At 52.6% G+C, this 19,127-nt stretch overlaps 1 long non-coding RNA gene across 3 annotated transcripts in view; it reads left to right on the top strand.

The window, feature by feature from the left end:
- Positions 1–19,127, top strand: part of LOC125927391 (uncharacterized) — a 293,134-nt gene that overhangs the window by 146,388 nt on the left and 127,619 nt on the right. For 2 of the 3 annotated variants that reach the window (XR_007459326.1, XR_007459328.1), the window contains exon 3: positions 12,645–19,127. The exons of the other annotated variant lie outside the window; for it this stretch is intronic. This is a non-coding gene — a long non-coding RNA (uncharacterized LOC125927391). The remainder of the gene's footprint in view (positions 1–12,644) is intronic. 3 annotated transcript variants of the gene reach the window in all.

Raw genomic sequence — 19,127 nt, 5'->3', positions numbered from 1 at the left:
CACGGGATGAGGAAGGGGACAAAGCAGTGGTTTGGTGAGGGGCAACCTTGGCTGGAAGGTTAAGTCCACGGAGCCAGCCTGAACCCGGGAATTCCAGAAGGAGTGGGCTGTGGATAGGGCTGGCCCTGCCCTGCCCTGCCCTCCCCGCCCTACAGGTGCTGCCCAAAGGGTTCTGGTTCTGGGACCTCAATCAGCTCTGCCGTGAATGCCTTGGGGCGGTATGGGCTGGTCTTTCCAGCGGCCCTGGGAAAGGAACCCTGCCTCCTCCCACGGAGGGCCGACCCGACGATCATTAACTCCTGCCCTACTGACCTGTGGCCCCAGAAGAGGGTAGTGTTGTTCTTGCTGTGCTCTTCTCTGAAGTCACCCAGCCACTTCTTGGGGCCGCTTGAGACAGCTCGGTGAACTCGAGGGCCCGGCTCTGACGACCTCTACGGGGCAGGTTGGCAAGGCTGTAGCTCGAGAGCTGAGCCCGGCACTCGGGTCAGCTCTGCGTGCCCTCGGTCTTTCCCCGTGCCCGGAGAGGTACACACGGGCTGCTTCTCCTCCCAGATCCCAAAAGGCATGCTTCACCGCTCTCGCAAGGGTGGCCCGGCCTGGACAGGAGTCATGCCTGCCTCTGCCGGTCCACCTCCTGCTGTGAAGCAGGAGGAGGAAAGTTGATTGAACAGGAAGAGGTGGGAGTTTTAGGGAGTCACGCTCCCCAGGGTCCAGAAAAGAAGCCCAGCTCTGAGAGAAGGAGGTGCCATCATCTGATCTTTGTGGTCTCCTGTGTAAAACCCCAAAGTACTCGTGGGCAGAACATAGGTGGTGGGGATGCCATTTGCGAGCCTGGGCTGCAGAAGGAGCACTGGGCTGGTGACCGGGACATGTACTCCCTGGGTGGCCCTGAGCAAGTCCTCGATGCGCTCAGGCGGTTTCCCCATCTGTAAAGTGGGAATAATAACAACACCTGTCCTGCTTACTTGACAGGGTTTGTGTGAGGCCAGCTGAGATCACCGAGCACGTGACAGGCTTTGGGAGCGGTTAAGGGCCACCCAGATCGGGGCTGAGGCGCTGTGGTTCTTATGGTGATTAGCAGTCAAGCAGGGCCTGAGGTCTGGGCTCCCCTGGGAGGGTGGCTTTACGGGCACCCACCTGCGGCTTAAGAGCTTTTTGGGCCTCCCACAGCTGATAAATCACACCGGTAGGTGTTTTTAGTCTGGGCTGCTGCTGCAGAAAATGCTTCTCTGCCTTCTCTCCCTTCCTCAATGGGCCAAGGAGGAGCAAATACAGATCCCAGGGCCTGATCTCTTAGGCTTTCCCCAGGAACCCACCACCTGCCCCTATACCGACTCTGGTTGTCCCAAGTCTCTTTCTCAGTCCACACAATCACTGAGGTTCAGATTGAGGTGTCTCTGGCCACGTGATTTGCCCTGGTATGTCACTGGCTTACCATGAGGGAAGAGACAGGCACACGGGAGTGTCCGATCGGGTATCTCATAGGGCGGTTCATCGAGAAGGTGCTCGACAGATAGGCGTTGAATATACAGATCATCTAATTCTTAGTTTAATTTGCTCCAGAATGTCCCACACTTTCATTGAAAGGAGGAATGTAGAGATTTAAGGGGACCTGTCTGGTGAGGCAGTAAACATCTATCGAGTGCCTTTTCTTTGCCCAGCACTGTTCTAAGTGGATTGGGCACAACTCCTCGGCTCTTGTAAAGCCGTACTCTCTCTGGCCACCCAAATCAATCTCCTCTGCAGACCAGGATCTCCTCTGAGTCTTTCCAGGCGGGTGTTCTCTGCTGGGAACGCTGGCATGGTGCAGAACCTCTCTCTCGAGGCTGCCCTGCCCGCCATCGGCAACTCCAGCTGCCAGGAAGTTCGTTCATTTAAGGAGACTCTGTCTGCCTCTGGGTCCCTCCAGGAGGGATTGACGTCTGGGACCTGGAGGACTCCAAGAAGGCCTTGCGGAGTTGCCGAGACCCAAAGAAAAGGCGGTCTGCAGCGTATCCACGAGCGTCCTGCAGAAGTCACGGCCACCCACAACCTCACATTGTGACCATGTTTGTAAATAGGGTCTCTGCAGATGTGATTAGTTAAGGACCCAGTGACAAGTCCTCAGAGGAGAGAGAGGGAACAGAGAGACGCAGAGAAGAAGGGGATCTCAAGATGGAAACAGAGACTGGAGTGAAACATCACAGGTCGCGGACGGCCGACAGCCAGCAGCAACTGGGAGACCAGCCTGGAATGGGTTCCGCCTCCCGGCCTCTGGAAGGAGCCAGCCTTGCCGACACCTTAATTTCGGGCTTCTGTCCTCCTCAACTAGGAGAAGAGAAGTGTCTGTCGTTTCATGCCACCAGATCGTGATCATTTGTTAACGGCAGCCCCCGCACGGCATGTGAGGCAGACATACACACGCTCTGTGATGGGTTAGGGGAACAGGCTTGAGGTGAGGAGTCCAGGGGACCAGGCTACCTGTCAGGAGGGTCTGCAGGCTCGTGGGTCCGTAGCTGGAGGGGCCGTGATGCCGGGCTGAGGTGTGTGTGGAGCAGAGCCATTCTGCCGGGAGACGGTCTTCAGAGCCCAGAAAGGTACCGACCTTGGATTCTGGCTCTGTCTGCCAAATTGTGACTTACGTGATGCCAGAGGTAGTTATAAGATGCTTACCATTAGAACATTTTATAAAAGGGGGTGCCTGAGTGGCTCGGTCAGTTAAGCGTACGACTCTTGGTTTCGGCTCAGGTCGTGATCTCGTGGTTCGTGAGATCGACCCCGTGTCGGGCTCTGTGCTGATGGCACGGAGCTTGCTTGGGATTCTCTCTCTCTCCCTCTCTCTCTGCCCCTCCCCTGCTCTCTCTGTCTCTCACTCGCTCAAAATAAAGAAATAAACTTTTAAAAAGGTTTAAAAAAAGAAAATTTTATAAAAGGCAAGGAAAATATTCAGGATCCATACTCGGTTATATCAATGCTCTCTTTTTAAGGAATAGCATCACGGTGTTTTTATGGTCATATAGTATTTCATCATAGGACTGTGGCATAGCTATTTTGGGACCCTTCTTTGATGTTTCCAGCGGTGTTTTCTTTTGTGCCGAAAGGCTCTGAAGAACATCCTGGTAAGAACTTGATTCATATCCATTCTACTTTCCAGGATCTGCTGTAACAAATCACCAGGAGCTTGGTGGTTTAAAACACGAATGTATCGTCTTATGGTTCTGGCGGCCAGAAGTCTGAAATCTTATGAGTCTCATGGGGCTCAAAGCAGGTTGTGGACAAGGTCTCTTCCTTCTGGAGGCTCCAAGGAAGAGTCCTTCCTGGTCTCTTGCAGCTTCTGGCTGCAAGAGGCTGGCACATTCCTTGGCTTGTGGCCACATCACACCAATCTCTACCTCTATGGTCAACGTCCATTCTCCTCTCTGTAGTCCGATCTCCATCTGCCTCCCTCTGATAAGGACCTCTGTGAGGGCATTTAGGGCCCATCTCGATAATCCAGGATCATCTCTCCATTTCAAGACCCTTGATGTAATCCCACCTGCCAAGTCCCTTTTGCCATATAAGGTAACATTTATGGGTTCCAGGGATTAGAACGTGACTCTCATTCTTCTGGCGGAAGGGGATGTTGTTATAGAGCCTATCCCTATGTCCATGACTGCTTCCTCGTAGTAAATTCCTGTAAGTGGAAATACAGGGCACAAGGGTCATACTGATGCTGCGTGAAGTGTTTGGAGAAGGCACTCCGTGTCGAGTAGATTGACTGGCGTGGTTTGCTGCTGTCCCTTTAAGAGCCCTTCTTAGCCCTCCTCAGAGTCCAATCCGATAGGGAGGCTGTGGACTGAAATCCCCATTACAGGAATCATTTAGAGTCAGCCTCTGGGAAGCTCGGGGCTAATGAGATAATTCCCATTAGGAGAGGAAGGAAGTGAAGGTGGCCTGACATCCTTTCTGTCTCTAATTTATATGATTCACTGAAACCTCCCCCTCTTCCCCCGTGGGGCCCCCCTCCTCCGGCTGCCCCTTTGAATTCTGGTTCCGCTGTCCACCCTCGTTCTGCCAGCCGGGGCTCTGGTCTCCAGCAAGTCCCAGCATGCCGAGGAACCTTGGGAAGGTTGCCTTCCGCCCAGATGAGGCATTCAGGCTCTTTCCTCTGCAGCTCTGCCAGAGAATCTGTTCTTCGGCTCTTTCTTCCCTTTTCCCAGAGCCTCACCCAGTTCCCCTCTCCCCCCATCCCTGCCCAACCGGTGACCCACCGACTGGTGTCTGCAGGACCCAAGAAAGGGAGAAGAGCTTTCAACAGAGCACAGGCGGGCCCCAGGGTACCCAGAGGTACCAAAGCGGCCAAAATTTTGTTTGCCTCCCCTTCCTGTCCCCCTCCCCCCACCCCATCCTTTTAGAGTTTTAGAAGGGAGGGAGAACGAGAGAGAGAGAGAGAGAGAGAGAGAGAGAGAGAGAGTTCTCTTCCTGTTTTGTTCCACTGCCTACACTTTTGGTCAAAGTTGTCTCTGCAAACATGAAAATCCAGTTTGGGTCTTTAATAGGCAAAGTGTGAAGTAACCCAAGGTCCAGGGTGTTTGAGGTTCAGATCCAACCCTGGGAACCCATCTGGGGGCTGCAGAGCACAGAGAGGAAGACCCCATCTCATCGTGGGCATCGTTGCTGCTGTCAGAGTTCATTTTGTGACACTCGCTTGCTTTTCTGGGACCTGCTGCTGGGGACAGTTCCAGCCTCCCCTCCCCCAAGCCTGGGAAGGGTCCCTGGCGCCCAGGGGGAGGTGTGGCTCCTTCTTGCCCATCCCCCGTTTATTCTTTTCCTCCCTCTCATCCTCCCTGAGGGAGGCCATATGGTGGAGTGTTCCGAGTCAGGGCCAAGGGCCAGAGCTGCGCTGGCCCCGGGGACAGTCCAGCGGTCCTGATGTGCCGTGTGGGTGGCCTGTCCTGTGAACTTGCTGCCTGACCTCCCCCGGCCTCTGAGAGCCCAGCTGCAGCCTTGGTTAACAGCCTGGCCCCGCAGTGACGGGAGGGTGCCGAGGCCCTGCTCCCCCACCCCCCACCACCCTGTCACCTTGGCATCCGTGCCACATGCCGTGCAGGCAGGGCTGGGGCTGGGCCGGGCAGACCATTCAGAGTCCCCAGAGGCCCCTTTCTGTTGGGTTGGCCTAAGCTGGCTCTTCGGGCTGTAGTGTCTCTAATGGGGCGGCGGGGTGGGGGGGTAGAACACGCGGCCAAGGTTTGAGGAGGAGTCACGGACTCCCAAGTTAGGAGGAGGAGAGAAGCAAGGGCAGGACCCAGGAGCTGGAGGTGGGCAGAGGACGTCCGTCTGTCCATCCTTCCTTCTGTCCATGTGCTTCCAGGTTAAACAGCATCAAACCTAGAGTCTTGATTTACGTCAACTGGGTTGGAATCTAGGTCGCAGCCCTGTCCTGTCCTGTCCTGTCAGTGGCTGGGCCATCCTCTTCTTGGTGGGGGGGGGGGGGGGGGGACGGCTCCAGGAGGAGGGGCCCTTGTCACCCACTCCCTGTACGGGGGCACACGTTGCCACACGCTTTAGGGGTGCTGGAGGGAGCATGGAAGGCGTCGAGGTAACGGTTAATCTAAATGCTACAGACAGCTTTATTGATTAAACAAAAAGAGTACCAAGGATGGGTCTGGAGTTTTTATACACCTCTTAGGTCTGGTCTACACCAGGAAGATAATCGAGGCAGTGACTTACGGTCCCTCCTTCCCGCATTTTTTAGTAGAGATCGAGACAGATACAATTACAGGGACAGATTTACTTGTTGAGCCGTTAGTCTTTCACTCTGTCCTCACAACACGGATCCTTCTCTTATTCCCATTTAACACCTGGGTTGGAGAGAACTGAGGTAACTTGCCCAAGACCCGGGACTCGAACCTCGCTTTGACTCCATTTCAGCAAGCTGAGGTGTCCTCAGCGACATGTGCTGCCTGACGTCTTTTCCTGTTGGTAGGAGTGAGTGTCCATGCCTCACGTCCCTCCCACACTTGTCGGGTAACTAGCCTCTGTTTCTGGTGATTCACTTGTTCGGTCATTCATACATTCATTCACTCATTCGTGTGCCTCCTCAGGGTCAGACACTAAGGGTCCTCTGAGCACCGGGAAGGAAAACGTGGTTGCTGACGGATGCCTCCAGCTGACCGGTGACCGACCTGTGAGGTGCTGAGGAACATTCAGGGCCCTCGAAGCCCGCCAGCGTGGGTCCTTGAGTGCACGGGCTCTTTTCTCTCCCATGTGGTTGACAGTCCTTGGTGTTCTAGATCCAGACAAGCCACAGGTCCCACAGTGTCCTCACTGCAGGCTGGCTATGGGCCCTCAAACATTTGGGTAGACAGTAGAGTCCGATAAGGGACTTTAGGGACCAAGCGAGGGGACCTATCCATTTATCCCTCCTAAGGAAAGAGGGTAGCACGCGCCCTCCTGTGGAACCCCATCCCTGGCATGATTCACAGAGGGCAGAGGAGCTCCTGCACGATCTCCACATAGGTGTCCCTCTGTCCCCTTGGTCCTCATTGTTGCAGCAAAGCCGGACCCTCTCTGGCCCAGTCCCCTATTAGCTACTGTTAATGGGCCATCTGAAGAAAGAGAAGAGAAGGGCCTTGTGATTGGCCATTGGGTGGCCCCTGAGGGACGTGCCGCATGATAAGGAGAGGGCAGAGGGAGTGTGGGACTGGGGTCCCTATTATCTTTAAAGTCCATCTTCAGGAACAGTCTCCCGCGGATACACAAGGGATCCAAGTCGGCTGGTTCAGAAGGGTCTTTGATCCACCTAGAAGTTAATGCTTTTCCATGGAGAACCGCAAAGCAGCCCCACCCAGGGCAGCCGAGATAACAGGCTGGTGCAATCACAAACCACCAGTCTCTTGATAATGCCCAGTTTTATTGAGGTCTGGTTTTCACCCAATGGGAACACATCCGGCGAACATCAAAGGGAGCAGGCGTCACCTGTGCAAAGAATCCCAAGCCCTCAGGTGTGTGTGCTGGGAAGAGTGCGTGTGGGGCTGTGTGTGCACAAGGCTGCCCGTTGGCAATTACCTTTGTATAGATCAGAGGCCACCAGCCCCAAGGGGCCTTGGCCAGCCGTGAGCACCGTCCCCTTATTCCAGCTGGTCCAGCTCCTCGGATGTCCCTGCAGGTGGGGATTTCACATCTTACATGTGTAAGGGACGCTCTGTGTCATTTTGTACTTGAGTCTGCCTCAGAGGCAGTTGGTGTAAGGATTTTGAGGGTGCTCTGAGGAGACAGAGCCCGAAGGCATGTTATTTGGGATCTCAGGCTCGCTCTTTTGGAATCTTTTGGAGGTCTCTGCACTACAGGGAGCAAACCTCAGGGGTATATGTCTCACCCATAAAGGTGGAAGAAGAGGAAGCGCACGGTCGCATCTCTGCAGGGGGAGGGTTGGTGCATGAGTTGGTCGAGTGTGGCCCTGGGGGAGGGGCATTTCCCCCGCCACCCCCAGGCGGTGGTGCCCCTGGACGTCGTGCACTGGCCTCCGGAGACAGGAGCAGAGAAACACCCCCATACAAACAGAACATCTGGAAGCTTTTTAAAGTTTATTTTTTAACACATTTGCAAGAGTCAGGACATTTGCACACGAGGTTTACAGGCTGGAGGGAACCAGGAGTTTCGTCAAGCGGGAGACACATTTTGACTCTGGAGAAGGCCAGTAGTGTAGGGAAAGGAATGGGGGAGCCCTGGGAATGGCCGGTGTCAGCAGCAAAGTCCTATATGCTTTGGGCTAATTGGTAGCACAGGAACTTGTTAAGAGGCCCTCGGAGCAGAAAAGGGACCCGAGTCCTTCGCCTCTTCGGCACCACTGGTAGAGAGCGGCTGGATTTCTTCTACTGTGTTCCGATCAGCTGCATTACGTGGTCAGGACAGAAGTCAGGTCCTCTGGGAAAGAATGGGAACGTGCTGGTAGACTCCATCCCGTTGAACCTTAGCTTCTGAGAGTCTCACTAGGTGGGGAGGGGGGCTTTTTCTGTGACCTCTTCATCTTTCCATCTAGGCTAGTCACTGGGGGGCTGACATAGGCAGGGGACAGAAAGGCCCACTCATCCTGGTGCCTCTGTGAAGGGATGCCTAAGAAGGCCAGAGCCCTGTGAGCTGCTCTCTCGCCCTGCACTCCTCTTCTGCCCCACCCCCTCCCTCCCTCCCTCCCCCTCTCTCTCTCTCTCTCTCTCTCTCTCTCTCTCTGTCTCCTCTGCTCTTCGCCTCCTCCTCTTCCTCTTCTTCCTCCTTTTTTCTCCACCCCCCACTTCCCCTAGTGACATCCTGGACTTAATGGTTTGGGCCAAGGGAAACAAGGAAGAGCTTGGCTCAGCATTTCAGCAGGGTAGGCAGGGAGTGAAATAATGGAGGAAAAAGACAGTCCCAGCAGGACAGACAATTTACACATGACTTCATCTTTCTTTTCGAGGAGCCAGAGCATCAACCTGTTCGGCCCTCCCTTTCTTCATTGCTGGTTTCTCATTTAATTCTTTCCTTCCTTTCTGCTCCAACCCAGTGTGGAGCACCGGCTAAGCTGATTTTCAGGGCTCCGTTAAATAGATGGGAAATCTCTCCTTGCTCCGGGGGCATCCTTGTGGGAGGATTGTGGTTTCAGTGCCTGGGGAGTTTACCCAATTGGAAGGAGAATTAATGCTCCCCGTTTCTAAATAGGCCCCACTGCCACCCCACTGTCTTTATTAAGACAGTTCTTTTTGTTGAATGAGCTCATGTTTCTAGCTCGTGGGAGCTGGTTCATTGTGTGCTGTTTATTAGGGGAGGAAACTGAGGCTTTGTGTGGTTATTCATGGGAGACACTGAAAGGTGTCCACCCAGTTCTGATGGGAAATGAGGTGACACAGGGAATAGGAATTTCTATTCCACCCCATCTAGTCACCCCCATCTGGCGACTAGGATGCCGGTTCCCAGGTCCACAGCAAGCCATGGTTATTGTAGCTTCTTGTGTGCTTCCCATAGTCAGGATTCAGGTGTGTCCCCTTCCCCAGCTCAGAGAGGTGTCTCCTCCGGGCCCACTGGCCTTCTGCAACGTGCAGTGCTTCTCGGCATTAGCCGCACACTGGAATCACCCAGAGAGCTTTAACTACCACCTGATCCTGCCCTAGTAGATTCTGATTTCTCCAGGTTGGGGCCAAGGTCCAGCCACTGGAATACTGAAAAGCATCCCAGGTGATTCTAATGTGCAGCCAAGGTCAAGAATGAACCACCCCTGAGAGGCAGCCTTTCTCAACTGGGAGTGATTTTGATGACCCCCCCCCCCTTCCCTTTCTTACCATGCCCAAGACAGTGTTGATGGCCACACGGAGAAGAAGGTGCTGTTGGCATCTAGTGGGTAGAGGCCAAGGGTGCTGCTAACCATCTTACAAGCTACAGAACAGCCCCCTGTGGTTTTGATTCAGTAAGTCTGGGGCAGGGCCTGAGAATTTGCATTTCTAACAAGTTCCCCGGGTGCCTGCTGAAGCTGCCGGTCCAAGGTTACACTTGGAGAGTCACTACTCTCGACTGACTCTGAATCCTGTTTTTCTAGATCTGTGACAATATCGCCTCCATCGTGGTTACTAGAAAACTCTAAATTGGCAATGACTTACTAAGACAGAAGAGCATTCTCGCCCACATAACAGAAATCTAGAGAAAGGCTACAGCTGTTTTTCAGTTGACGGAACTGAGGCTTTCAGAGATTAAGCCATCAGCCCAAGTGACAGTCACAAACGGTATAATTTGAGAGCCCGCTTAAATCCTGGACTGCTTCTTGCCTCAGTTGCTCTCAGAGACCTGACCTTTCCCTTCTGAGCCTGCAGGGTGTCTGGTAGACGATTCTGAGCCAAATTTGGGACCCCATCCCTTCTGACCAGCTGCATTCCATTGTCACCTGTATCCCTAACGCAATACCCTCTTCTATAGATTTACCGGGAGACAGAGGCATGGTAGGCCCGATTGACAACATTAGTTTCCTGTGGCTGCTGTAAAATCACCACAAGCGCAGTGGCTTGAAACAACACAAATGTATTCTCGTACATTCTGGAGGCCCACTTCACCGGGCTAACCTCAAAGTACCCACAGGCCTGGTTTGTTCTGGAAGGGCTAGGGAAGAATCCATTTCCTAGCCTTTTCTAGCTTCTGAAGGCCTCTGTGTTCTGAATCCTTCCTGAATCACTCCAGGCTCCTGCTTTCATTTTCATATCTCATTCCCCCTGCCTCCCTCTTGTAAGGACACCTGTGGTGACATGTGGGGCCTACCCGGCTCTTCCAGAATCACCTCTGTATGTCAGATCTCTTCTGCCACAGAGGGGAACGTTCACAGGTTGCCCAGATTGGGACATGGGTGTCTTTGGGGGCGGATATTCCACCAACCACAGGGGCTATCTTGCTCTTGCCCCCATTCTTCCTTCCTTGGCCCCCGTTTTTCCTCCATCAGCTGTTCCCTACACAGACTCTCCATACCTTTAACTTCTGTCCCGGGAGTTTTCAAAAAGGCCAGAGACTGGTTCTGAAGGGCAACACGGTGTGTCAGAGGTTTGTCTGATCAGCTCCCAGTGGCCTTGGCAACGGGCACGAAAACATTCACGTGGAGAAAGGATTGGGGGAAGGGAATCCTGCCCTGGACGTGGCAGTGCAACTTCACCTGGGCGTGATGCACGCTGAAGAAGCATAAACAGGAGATACAGTTGTCGCGTAGCAAGCTTCGCAAAACCATCTGGTTTGTGGGTAATCTCTCAAACCTCTAGCTGCCTGCTAATCCCTGAGCCCCCTGTTTGTTGCCTTTCTCTAGGCTAACGGAGGCGTGTCTTTGGCCAAATAGAAATGCTACTACCCGGAGCAGAGTTATGTGGGGAGGGAGGACGGGGGTGTGCTTCTCTGGGGGGCTGGTTCTTTCCTAACCTTACTTTCCTTCCCTGCAGTGATCCCCTCATCGCCCCCCACCCCATCCCAACCGCCACCCCCCACCCCCCGCCCGCCTTGGCTGGGTCCGCCTGCTGGGATGAGTCTGGGGTGTTGTATGTTTTACTCTTTATTTTATTTTTGCAAATGCCTCCCAACATTCCCCTCTGTGTTTAATGTCCCTCTGCCAAGTGCATGAGGTTGCCCGGCAACAAGAAGGAAGTCCCAGTGTGATTCACCCGCTGTTGCCAATTAATTTGCTAGCTGCGTGCGTCTCCCTGGGGAAAAGGCTCCTCCTGGCCCTCCGTGAGCCTGTGCAGAGGGCCGCTGCCCGGGAGGGGGAAGGAGACCAGAGAAAAGTTAGCACAACTTTGGGGCCGTTCCGGGGGTGTTTTCGGGTCCAAATGAAAGAGTGTCTGGAGAGCCCAGGCCACACCTGGGTGAGACTTACGGTTTCCTCTTGGCCGCCAATCAGAGAGCCTCCTGGAGTGCCAGAGCGCCTCTGCGTAGGCACATTGGCTGGCTTTCTGCGGGTAGGTGGCTGTCACACGCACACTCGCCCTTTGCGGTTCTCCTGCAGAGCAATGTCCTCTGAGTTCTCTGCTCGGTGCCTCCCAGCCCGCGGGGACCTCCTCCCGTCTCTGACAGTTAGCACCTTGTCTCTGGGGATCACGGCAGCTGCACACATCCCTGCCTGGGGTGTAGCCAAAGCCCGCAAGAAGGAGAGCACCCCTTCGTAAGGGTGCACGGGGCTAAGCTGTGACGTCCGTAGGTCCGCAGAGGGGCGGAAGGGGGCCTGTTGGCCCCCGGAATCCCCAGCGTGCGTCCCTCGAGCTTGATCCGTGTCCCCTCTCTCCCGAGGCCCGCGGGGGCCGGTTTGCCTGTGTGTTTCAGCTGGCCCGGTCTGGGACTTGGGTTCCCCGTACGGATTTGCATGGATTTGCAGTTGTCCAAGTTGTTCCGTGTGAGTTGACGGTGATTGCTGCTGTCGTGAGGCCTGGGATATCTGTGCCCGTGAGTAGGCCCCTGGCTTGCCTTGCTGGGCCTCGCCAATTTTAAAATGGGGAAGTCCCCCGGGGGCATTTGGTGGCACTAGCTATATTTCTCCGAAAAGGGGGCCACAGGGGGTGGCGGGAAGTGACAGAAGCATGCAGAGCCCAAACCCGTCTTCGTTCATCTGCAGTCAGCATTAGGAAAGAGAATGTGTTAAGCTGTGTCTTTCCTTTTCCTCTAAGGAGCCCTATCTGCCCTGGATCATTTCCTCATTAGTTGTCAAGGGATCTGTGAGAATAGACAGAAGTCTCAGCTAAGGTGAACATTAGGATAGGGACCAGGCCCTTGTCATCCTGTACTGAGAACACCGGCACCCTCTGCACCTCAGTTTTCCCACCTATAAAGTGGGTGACCTAACACCTCCATGCTTCTGGCACCACGTCTCACAGACATCATAGTGAAATGCTGAAAAAGAAAATTTTCTACTTGCTCTGGGCTGGCTGTATTCGGTGTGTTTTGTTTTGTTTTTTTAAGTCAGCTGTGGGTATCGCCGTGAGGTCTGTGTGGAGGGTTCCCCGTGATAATTCCGCGTAGGAGTTCCTTGAGTGGTATAAATACGCCTTTCTTTTTTTTCTGTCCTAGCTCAAATAGCGTGGTTAGCACTGGAGGTTCTGTTCACCGGCTAGAACATTGTGGACTAAAGACAGGAAAGTCAAGCTCACTCCTGAAAGAGCAGAAGCCAGACTCTAACTCTGATGCTGTGTTTCGGTCCACAGGCCTGGAAAGGAGGGGCGGCTAAGGGCTCCTCTTCCTTGCCCACACGTCCCGCCAGGAAGCCGGGTCGGGCTGGCGTGTGCCGCCAGGATCCCCGGGAAGGACCCGGCTAAGATGGGACCATCTCCTAAGAGGCAAGAGCTCTGGATCTGATTAAGACTTCCTCTTCTGGAGAATGAAGAACGTTCTAGATTGGAGAGGACATTGGAGGAGAAAGTAAAGACTCGTGCACTGAGGAGTAGTCTGTGTGTGGACCTGCGTGAGCCGGACGTGACCTGCATATAGTTGGCGAGACACCATCGTCACAGACCTCGTCCTTCCTTCTTGTGGGAGACATTCCCTGTACCGTCGCCTGGTCTTAAGACTCCGCCCCCCCCCCCCTGCTCCACGCCCCAATCCCCGGGAACCACAGGGCTTTCTACCGCACCCTTTGTCTTGCCCCCCGGCTCCCCCGTCTGCTGTGCCTTTGGACGCAGTCATTCTTGTTTGCTCCATTATCTTCCAGCCGGATACAGAGTGAATAGTTAACTACACTTAGGTCAAATGGGATTTTAATTTTCGTTCCTGTTCCTTCTAAAGCGGCCGGTGTTTGCGTTGCTCTGTGAGCAACGTTGGAATAGTACGTCCTCTCCCTTATTTGGGATCTGGCCCCCTCGGGTTCCAGAGCGAGGCAGGTGAGTGCCGAAGTTCTTCAGGGCTCTCCAGTGTCAGGGACACCGGAGGGGCTCCTGCAGGGGAGCTGGCTCAGGACGGCTGGCGTCCTCCGTGTCCAGCTTCTTTCATTCGGATCACACGCAGGTGTATGTCTGGAAGAGTGAAAAAGACGATTTGTTCATCCCGGCTACCTTCTACCTTTTTTAAACTGTATTTTTGACATATAACTGACATACCGTTATACTCGTTCCCACCTGTCTTCTGTTGAGGCAGACGCACTGCCCCCTATGAAGACCCCCTCCCCCCCCCTCGCCACCTCGCAGGTGGCAGTTGGGACCCATGCCAGAACATGGTGCTTCCTTACAGACAATCTGGCTGCCAGAGCTGGTGTGTTTATTGAGGATCCTCGTCCCCCAGAATGCCGATGACACTCCTGATGGCAGGTTGGGCCCCGTGAAACACGAGTCAAATATTCTGTCACCACCATGTGCATGGCTGAAAGCACTTCTAGATTCGATCTTGTCTGCATTGCAGAGCCAACGATGTCTGCATGTCCTGCTTCCCCAAAAAACGGATGGCTCATTTTTGTAGAAAGAATTAAAGCTGTACATATCCACCTTCTCTATGTTGTAGGTGATGGGTTTCTGTGACCGTTTAGTGACTTTGGTGTCTTCTAAGGGGAACAACGGGGACCTTCTTGGCATCTCAGATTCACCACAAAATGAGTGAGGGGACCCTCTTAAGGAAATTTCGTGCTGTTGAAATGTGAGGCTTGTCTGTGGGCTGTGCCTTCCTTCCTTGACATGCACACAGACTCCTCGTCCTGATTAGATTCCTTCAGGTTTCAAGGAACAGAGATCCACTTACATCACTTCCGTGAATGAGGGTTTATTCCAAGTTGCATTGGAATGGAAGTAAGGTAGACAGGAAACAGTCTGCCCAGCAGCTGCCTGGCAAGACCTTTCTAGAAGCCCAAAGTCATTCAAGATATCCATTCGCTACAGAGTTTCCAGGAAGAGCAGGAACTCGGACACCATGGTCATTTTGACCTTCTGTTCAGCAGCAGAAATCACTGCTCCTGCTTTTCGCATTCGGAGCTGTTCCAGTTTGTCCAGGGCTGAGCAGTTTTCCGGGACACACGACTTTCAGCAATAAACCTGGGACAGCCCTGGGCAGACCAGAATAACCGTCACGCTAGTGGGTGACTTGATGACACTGCCTTTGCTGCTGCTTTACCTGCTGTAGCGAGCCGATGCTCTCTAGTCTGGCCAGCTGCCATTCGGAACCCTTGTGTCTGACCACGTCATTGACCACCGGCTAGGCTACAGATGGATGCCATTGGATCAAGCACCAATCTTGACCAAATCTGGTGTTTCCAGGGTGGTAGGGTTCCATGATACTGAATAAAAACCTGGGTGTCACGAACCAGTCGAGACCACATGCTTCAGAAGAAGTTCTGTGGGTAGTGGATATGGCAGCCATTCAAAGTATCAGGGATTCCTCTCCAATACAGTCCTACTTAAAAAGATGAACCTAACCTTTCATATTAAGAACAAAGCAATTCAGTAGGAAACAAAAACAGCTACCGGGAACAGGAGAAAACAGACTACGACGTGTGCGTGCACATGCGTGTGAGATACACGCACTTACCACATAGAATAAGCCAAGAAGAAAATTATGCATCTTTGCAAGATGGAGGCTAAGAGCTAATAATCATTGGGATGGATGGGGCACCTGGGTGGCTCAGTCGGTTGAGCATCCGACTTCGGCTCCGGTCACAATCTCGCTCGTGGGTTCAAGCCTCGAGTCAGGCTCTGTGCTGATGGCTCAGAGCCTGGAGCCTGCTTCAGATCCTGTGTCTCCCTCTCCCTCTCCCTCTGCTCCTCCTTTACTCACACTCTGTCTCTCTCTCTCTCAAAATAAATAAACGTTAAAAAAAATTTTAATGATTGGGATGGCATTGTCTGGAGAGCAAAGGAGTTGGCTGGAAGACTTCCTGAAATTCCTTTGAACTCTAGGATTCTTTGAAATCTCAAGGGTATGTAAGTTGGACCCAAGTGTGTACTTTCTCTCCAAAGTCTCCTAGATAACCTTTGAGTTCAACTCCAATCATGTTGAATGGGACCTCCCAGCTCACTCTTACCTTTCCAGACACTGACTTTATCTGGGATAAAGGAGCGGAACTTGGTGGTGGTCGTGGGCGGTAGAGGACGGGAAGGTTGTGTCTGCCCAGTTTTCGGTGTTCATGACAAGTAAGAACAATCTGAAGGCAAATTACAGGTTCTTTTCAGGTTAGGCAGATCCAGGCTTTCAGGATTGCATGCCATTCTGAAGTTGTTGCTTCTTGTCAAGGGATCAGGCCTCCATCTTTGCTGTTGAAAGATGGGCATGAGTGTCTGCGGTACTAGAACACGAGCCTTCGGCTAATCCCGCTCCTCTTGCACGCTGTGGCCACAGGGAGGTCTTTGCCTGCTGAGGTAGAATGAGCACGCAAAAGCCTAGGAACCAGTCTCTCATTACTCCTGTGTAAAAACTGAGATTCCCCCGTGCACCTGAGTCTTTGCCCTTGTTCAGACTCTCTCCGCCTTCACCGCCCTTGAAGGAACACTAGCCCAGCTCCTTGGGTGCTGTTTTTCTTTTTACAAAGACGAACTCATTTCAGACATTTCCTTCATTTATGTCCCACGTACAGTCTTTGGTTCCAGAAGTCTCGCTGTTGTGCCAAAGGCAACAATCTCCTCTTTCTCTCTCTCCTTATCTTCTCATTCACATAGAAACACAGAACCCCAGAGCTCAAAGTGGTCTGTAGCATCCTTTATCTAGATTTACCTCTGACTGATGCAGGAATCCCCTTTCCAACATCAGACGAGGGACCGTCCAGGCCTGCGGGAGGCAGCCATTTTGGCAGAGTGGGAGAGAATGGTGAGAGAGGGGTGGGTGGTATTCAGCCTGGTGGGGAAGCGGTAGGATTTTGAAGAGCAATTCATAGACTGTCAAGAGACCCTGAATGTCAAGTTCTTAATGAGATTTCGAAGCAGATGCTTCTTGCCCTCTCCCTGACACACATCAGCCTCTTGCTTCTGGATCTCGTGTGTCTTCTGCTGATAAAAAGCACAGAGTGGGGAGACCAGGAAACCTGAGTTTTCATCTCAGAGAGCCCCTCACCTTCAATCCTTCCCTGTAAAATGGAGGGGTCGGGCCATGTGATCCCCGAAGCCTCTTCTGTCTCTGACATCCACAGGCCATCCTATTTAATAGAGTCCATGACTTGAAGATTTGCTGGGGGGTTTTGGCTCAGTATGAGAAGAGTAAATCAGATGTTGCCCAGGGTACAGTGTAAAGGCATTTCATCCACATCCTGAACCAATTCATCTTGCTGAAACTCATTACGAACAGAACCTTAAATTAGCACCCCAGCCCCAAGATTTTGTTCAGGCTTCCCTGTGAGATTTTTCCCATGGCACTGAATCTTGACCCACAGGGACTTTTGATCATCTACAAAGGGAAACCCTGGTGGTGATGGAGAGATAGGAGCTTCTAATAGTGAAGTAAGGCCCTCTGCTCAGGGGGATACGCTTTAAAGGGCATCACACTGACCTTGGGAATGGCCCTTGACCTTGGACAAGACCCTTCATGCCAGGCTGGTGGAAAGCAGGGCTGGTTCCCCCCACCTCTGCTTCAGAGTGAGACCTTCTTTGCCCAGGCTACATCTGTACCCTCGTCCTTCAGCGTTAGATCCGTTTCTGTGGGTCTCAGTTTTCTCCTCCACCAAATGGGAGAGGGAAGTTGGTGATCGTCTCGGGTCCCTCCCATGTGTCAAGTTCGAAGCCTCCTCTGACCCAGCTGATGCCTGCGTTTTCTCTGCCAAGTAGCTCCTCTCCCTTGATCCTCGGCTGCACAAGCCAAAAACCAGGGCTGTCCTGGGAAGTCCATTACCAAAGAATACTTCAAAGCTGTTTGCACTAGTTGTCAGTTGCACTAAACTTGAGTTTGTTGAGGCAGAAGATAAATAGACATACAGACTGATGGCAGGCACGGGGAAGGGGAACTGCTATTTGCCTGGGTGACAAGGAGCAGGGGGGGAAACCTGCCTGCAGTTTTGACCAATAAATAAAAACTGGGCGCTCTGTGTGGCTACAACTGGAGGGGATTTATTAGTTTGCTTAGTGAAAAGCAAATATTAAGTCTTAAGTTGACCCGTCCTGGGACCTGCCTTTTGGCTTTTGTATGCCGTCCGGCACCGATCACCATGTACTTTGGGTTATCGAGTTCTGTCAAACGGTGGGGTTTTTTTTTGTTTTGGTTTTGTTTTTTTTTTTATTGTTTTCCATCTCCTCCTTTTCTCCGTCCTTTGCCTACCTTCCTCCCTGTTACTGTAACCTCAGGTCTGGGTTTTAAAGGCATGGGGATAGCAGGGTGTGGAAGACGCATTGTCCTGGTCATGAAGCTGTCTATATTCAGGGCTCCCACTGGCCTAGGGACTGCCCAGTTCCCGGAACGGAGGCTCGGGGGGGAAGGGGTTGTGAGCCCACCAGGTGGTCCTTGTGGGGCCCCTCCGTCCTCGGCCCTGAGCATAATTATGGGCAATAGGAAAAGCTACGCATTCATATGTGACTGTTCATGCTGAACAGTGATTTCAGCCAGATGCACTGAAAGACGAACCACTGAAGGTAACACTGTGAGTGCTAATTGGGGTCTGACCAGGGTTTCTCATGATCCGTGGAGCGAAACGTCCAGACCAGAGGGGCTGGACAGACACCTGATCTCTCCAGTTTCCAAGTATGAGCTGCAATGAAGCTCAACAACCTGAAAGATTCTTTACCCTTTGCCTCAAGCGTCCTCAGTGCGAGCCAGTCTATTCTAAATCACTGCAGCCTGTGGCTTCTCGGGCCTCATGGGTGCTGCTCGCTGACACCTACCACGGTGGGTACAGTCCACCAGGGCACAGGGCTGCATGTCAGACCCTCAGGGCCCTGGCCACTCTGGCAACTGTCCACAGAGGATGCACCTTAAGGGCCAGTTCAGGATATAATGGTTCACTGCCACTACTCCTGTAGCCAAGAGTTGGGAACGTTCTGGAATGGCTTAATTAAGAAAGTTCCTTTCACATTCCAGTGGTGATTTTTGATTGAACTCGGCACGATTTTTAATCCTCTGGCAATTCTTCCTGGATGAGTCTATTTTTAAAAAGGTCGATGTTGGGTACCCAGGCTGCTGAAGTCCTACTGATCCTTCAAGGCTCAACTCAAAGGCTCCCTTCTCTGGGAAGCCTCCCTGAATTCCTTCTTCCCTGTCAACCAGGCACATGTCCTTTTAAAGCAGCTGGCATTGGACGGGTACTCAAGAGATGGCTGATCTCTCCTTCCTGGACCCCGGCACTTTTCATATGTCTTTTACTGCACTTACACTGAACTTATTTTAACTATTCCTTCTTCCTTTTAACTATCTCCTTCTCTCCCCTGTCCCGACCCTTATAAGAGCAGGACCTGGGTCACTCCTTATACATTGAAATTTATCCCTGAGATGCCCCCTCATGTTAATGATCACGTGGCAGGCACTGTGGTTGACATTTAATCCTCAGAAAACAGAACCACATGGATCAATCGCTCGGACCCATTCTTACATGTGAGGGTTCAGATCAAAATTGAGGTCATTAAGGGGCCTCAAGTTCAGAGCTCTTCAGTTGCTGCATGATGGCTTGAACATGGCAGATGTACAAGAAGGATGTCGAATTGAGTTTTCCTACTAATGACCTGTCACTGTGTCGCCCACCAAACTGCCAGTTTCTTGTTTGCCCACTATTCATCAATAAAGTGTTTTCTTTTTCTGAA

The sequence above is a fragment of the Panthera uncia genome, chromosome E1, assembly GCF_023721935.1.
Source record: "Panthera uncia isolate 11264 chromosome E1, Puncia_PCG_1.0, whole genome shotgun sequence".
NCBI classification, from domain to species: domain Eukaryota; kingdom Metazoa; phylum Chordata; class Mammalia; order Carnivora; family Felidae; genus Panthera; species Panthera uncia.
This window is presented reverse-complemented; position numbering and strand designations above follow the sequence as displayed.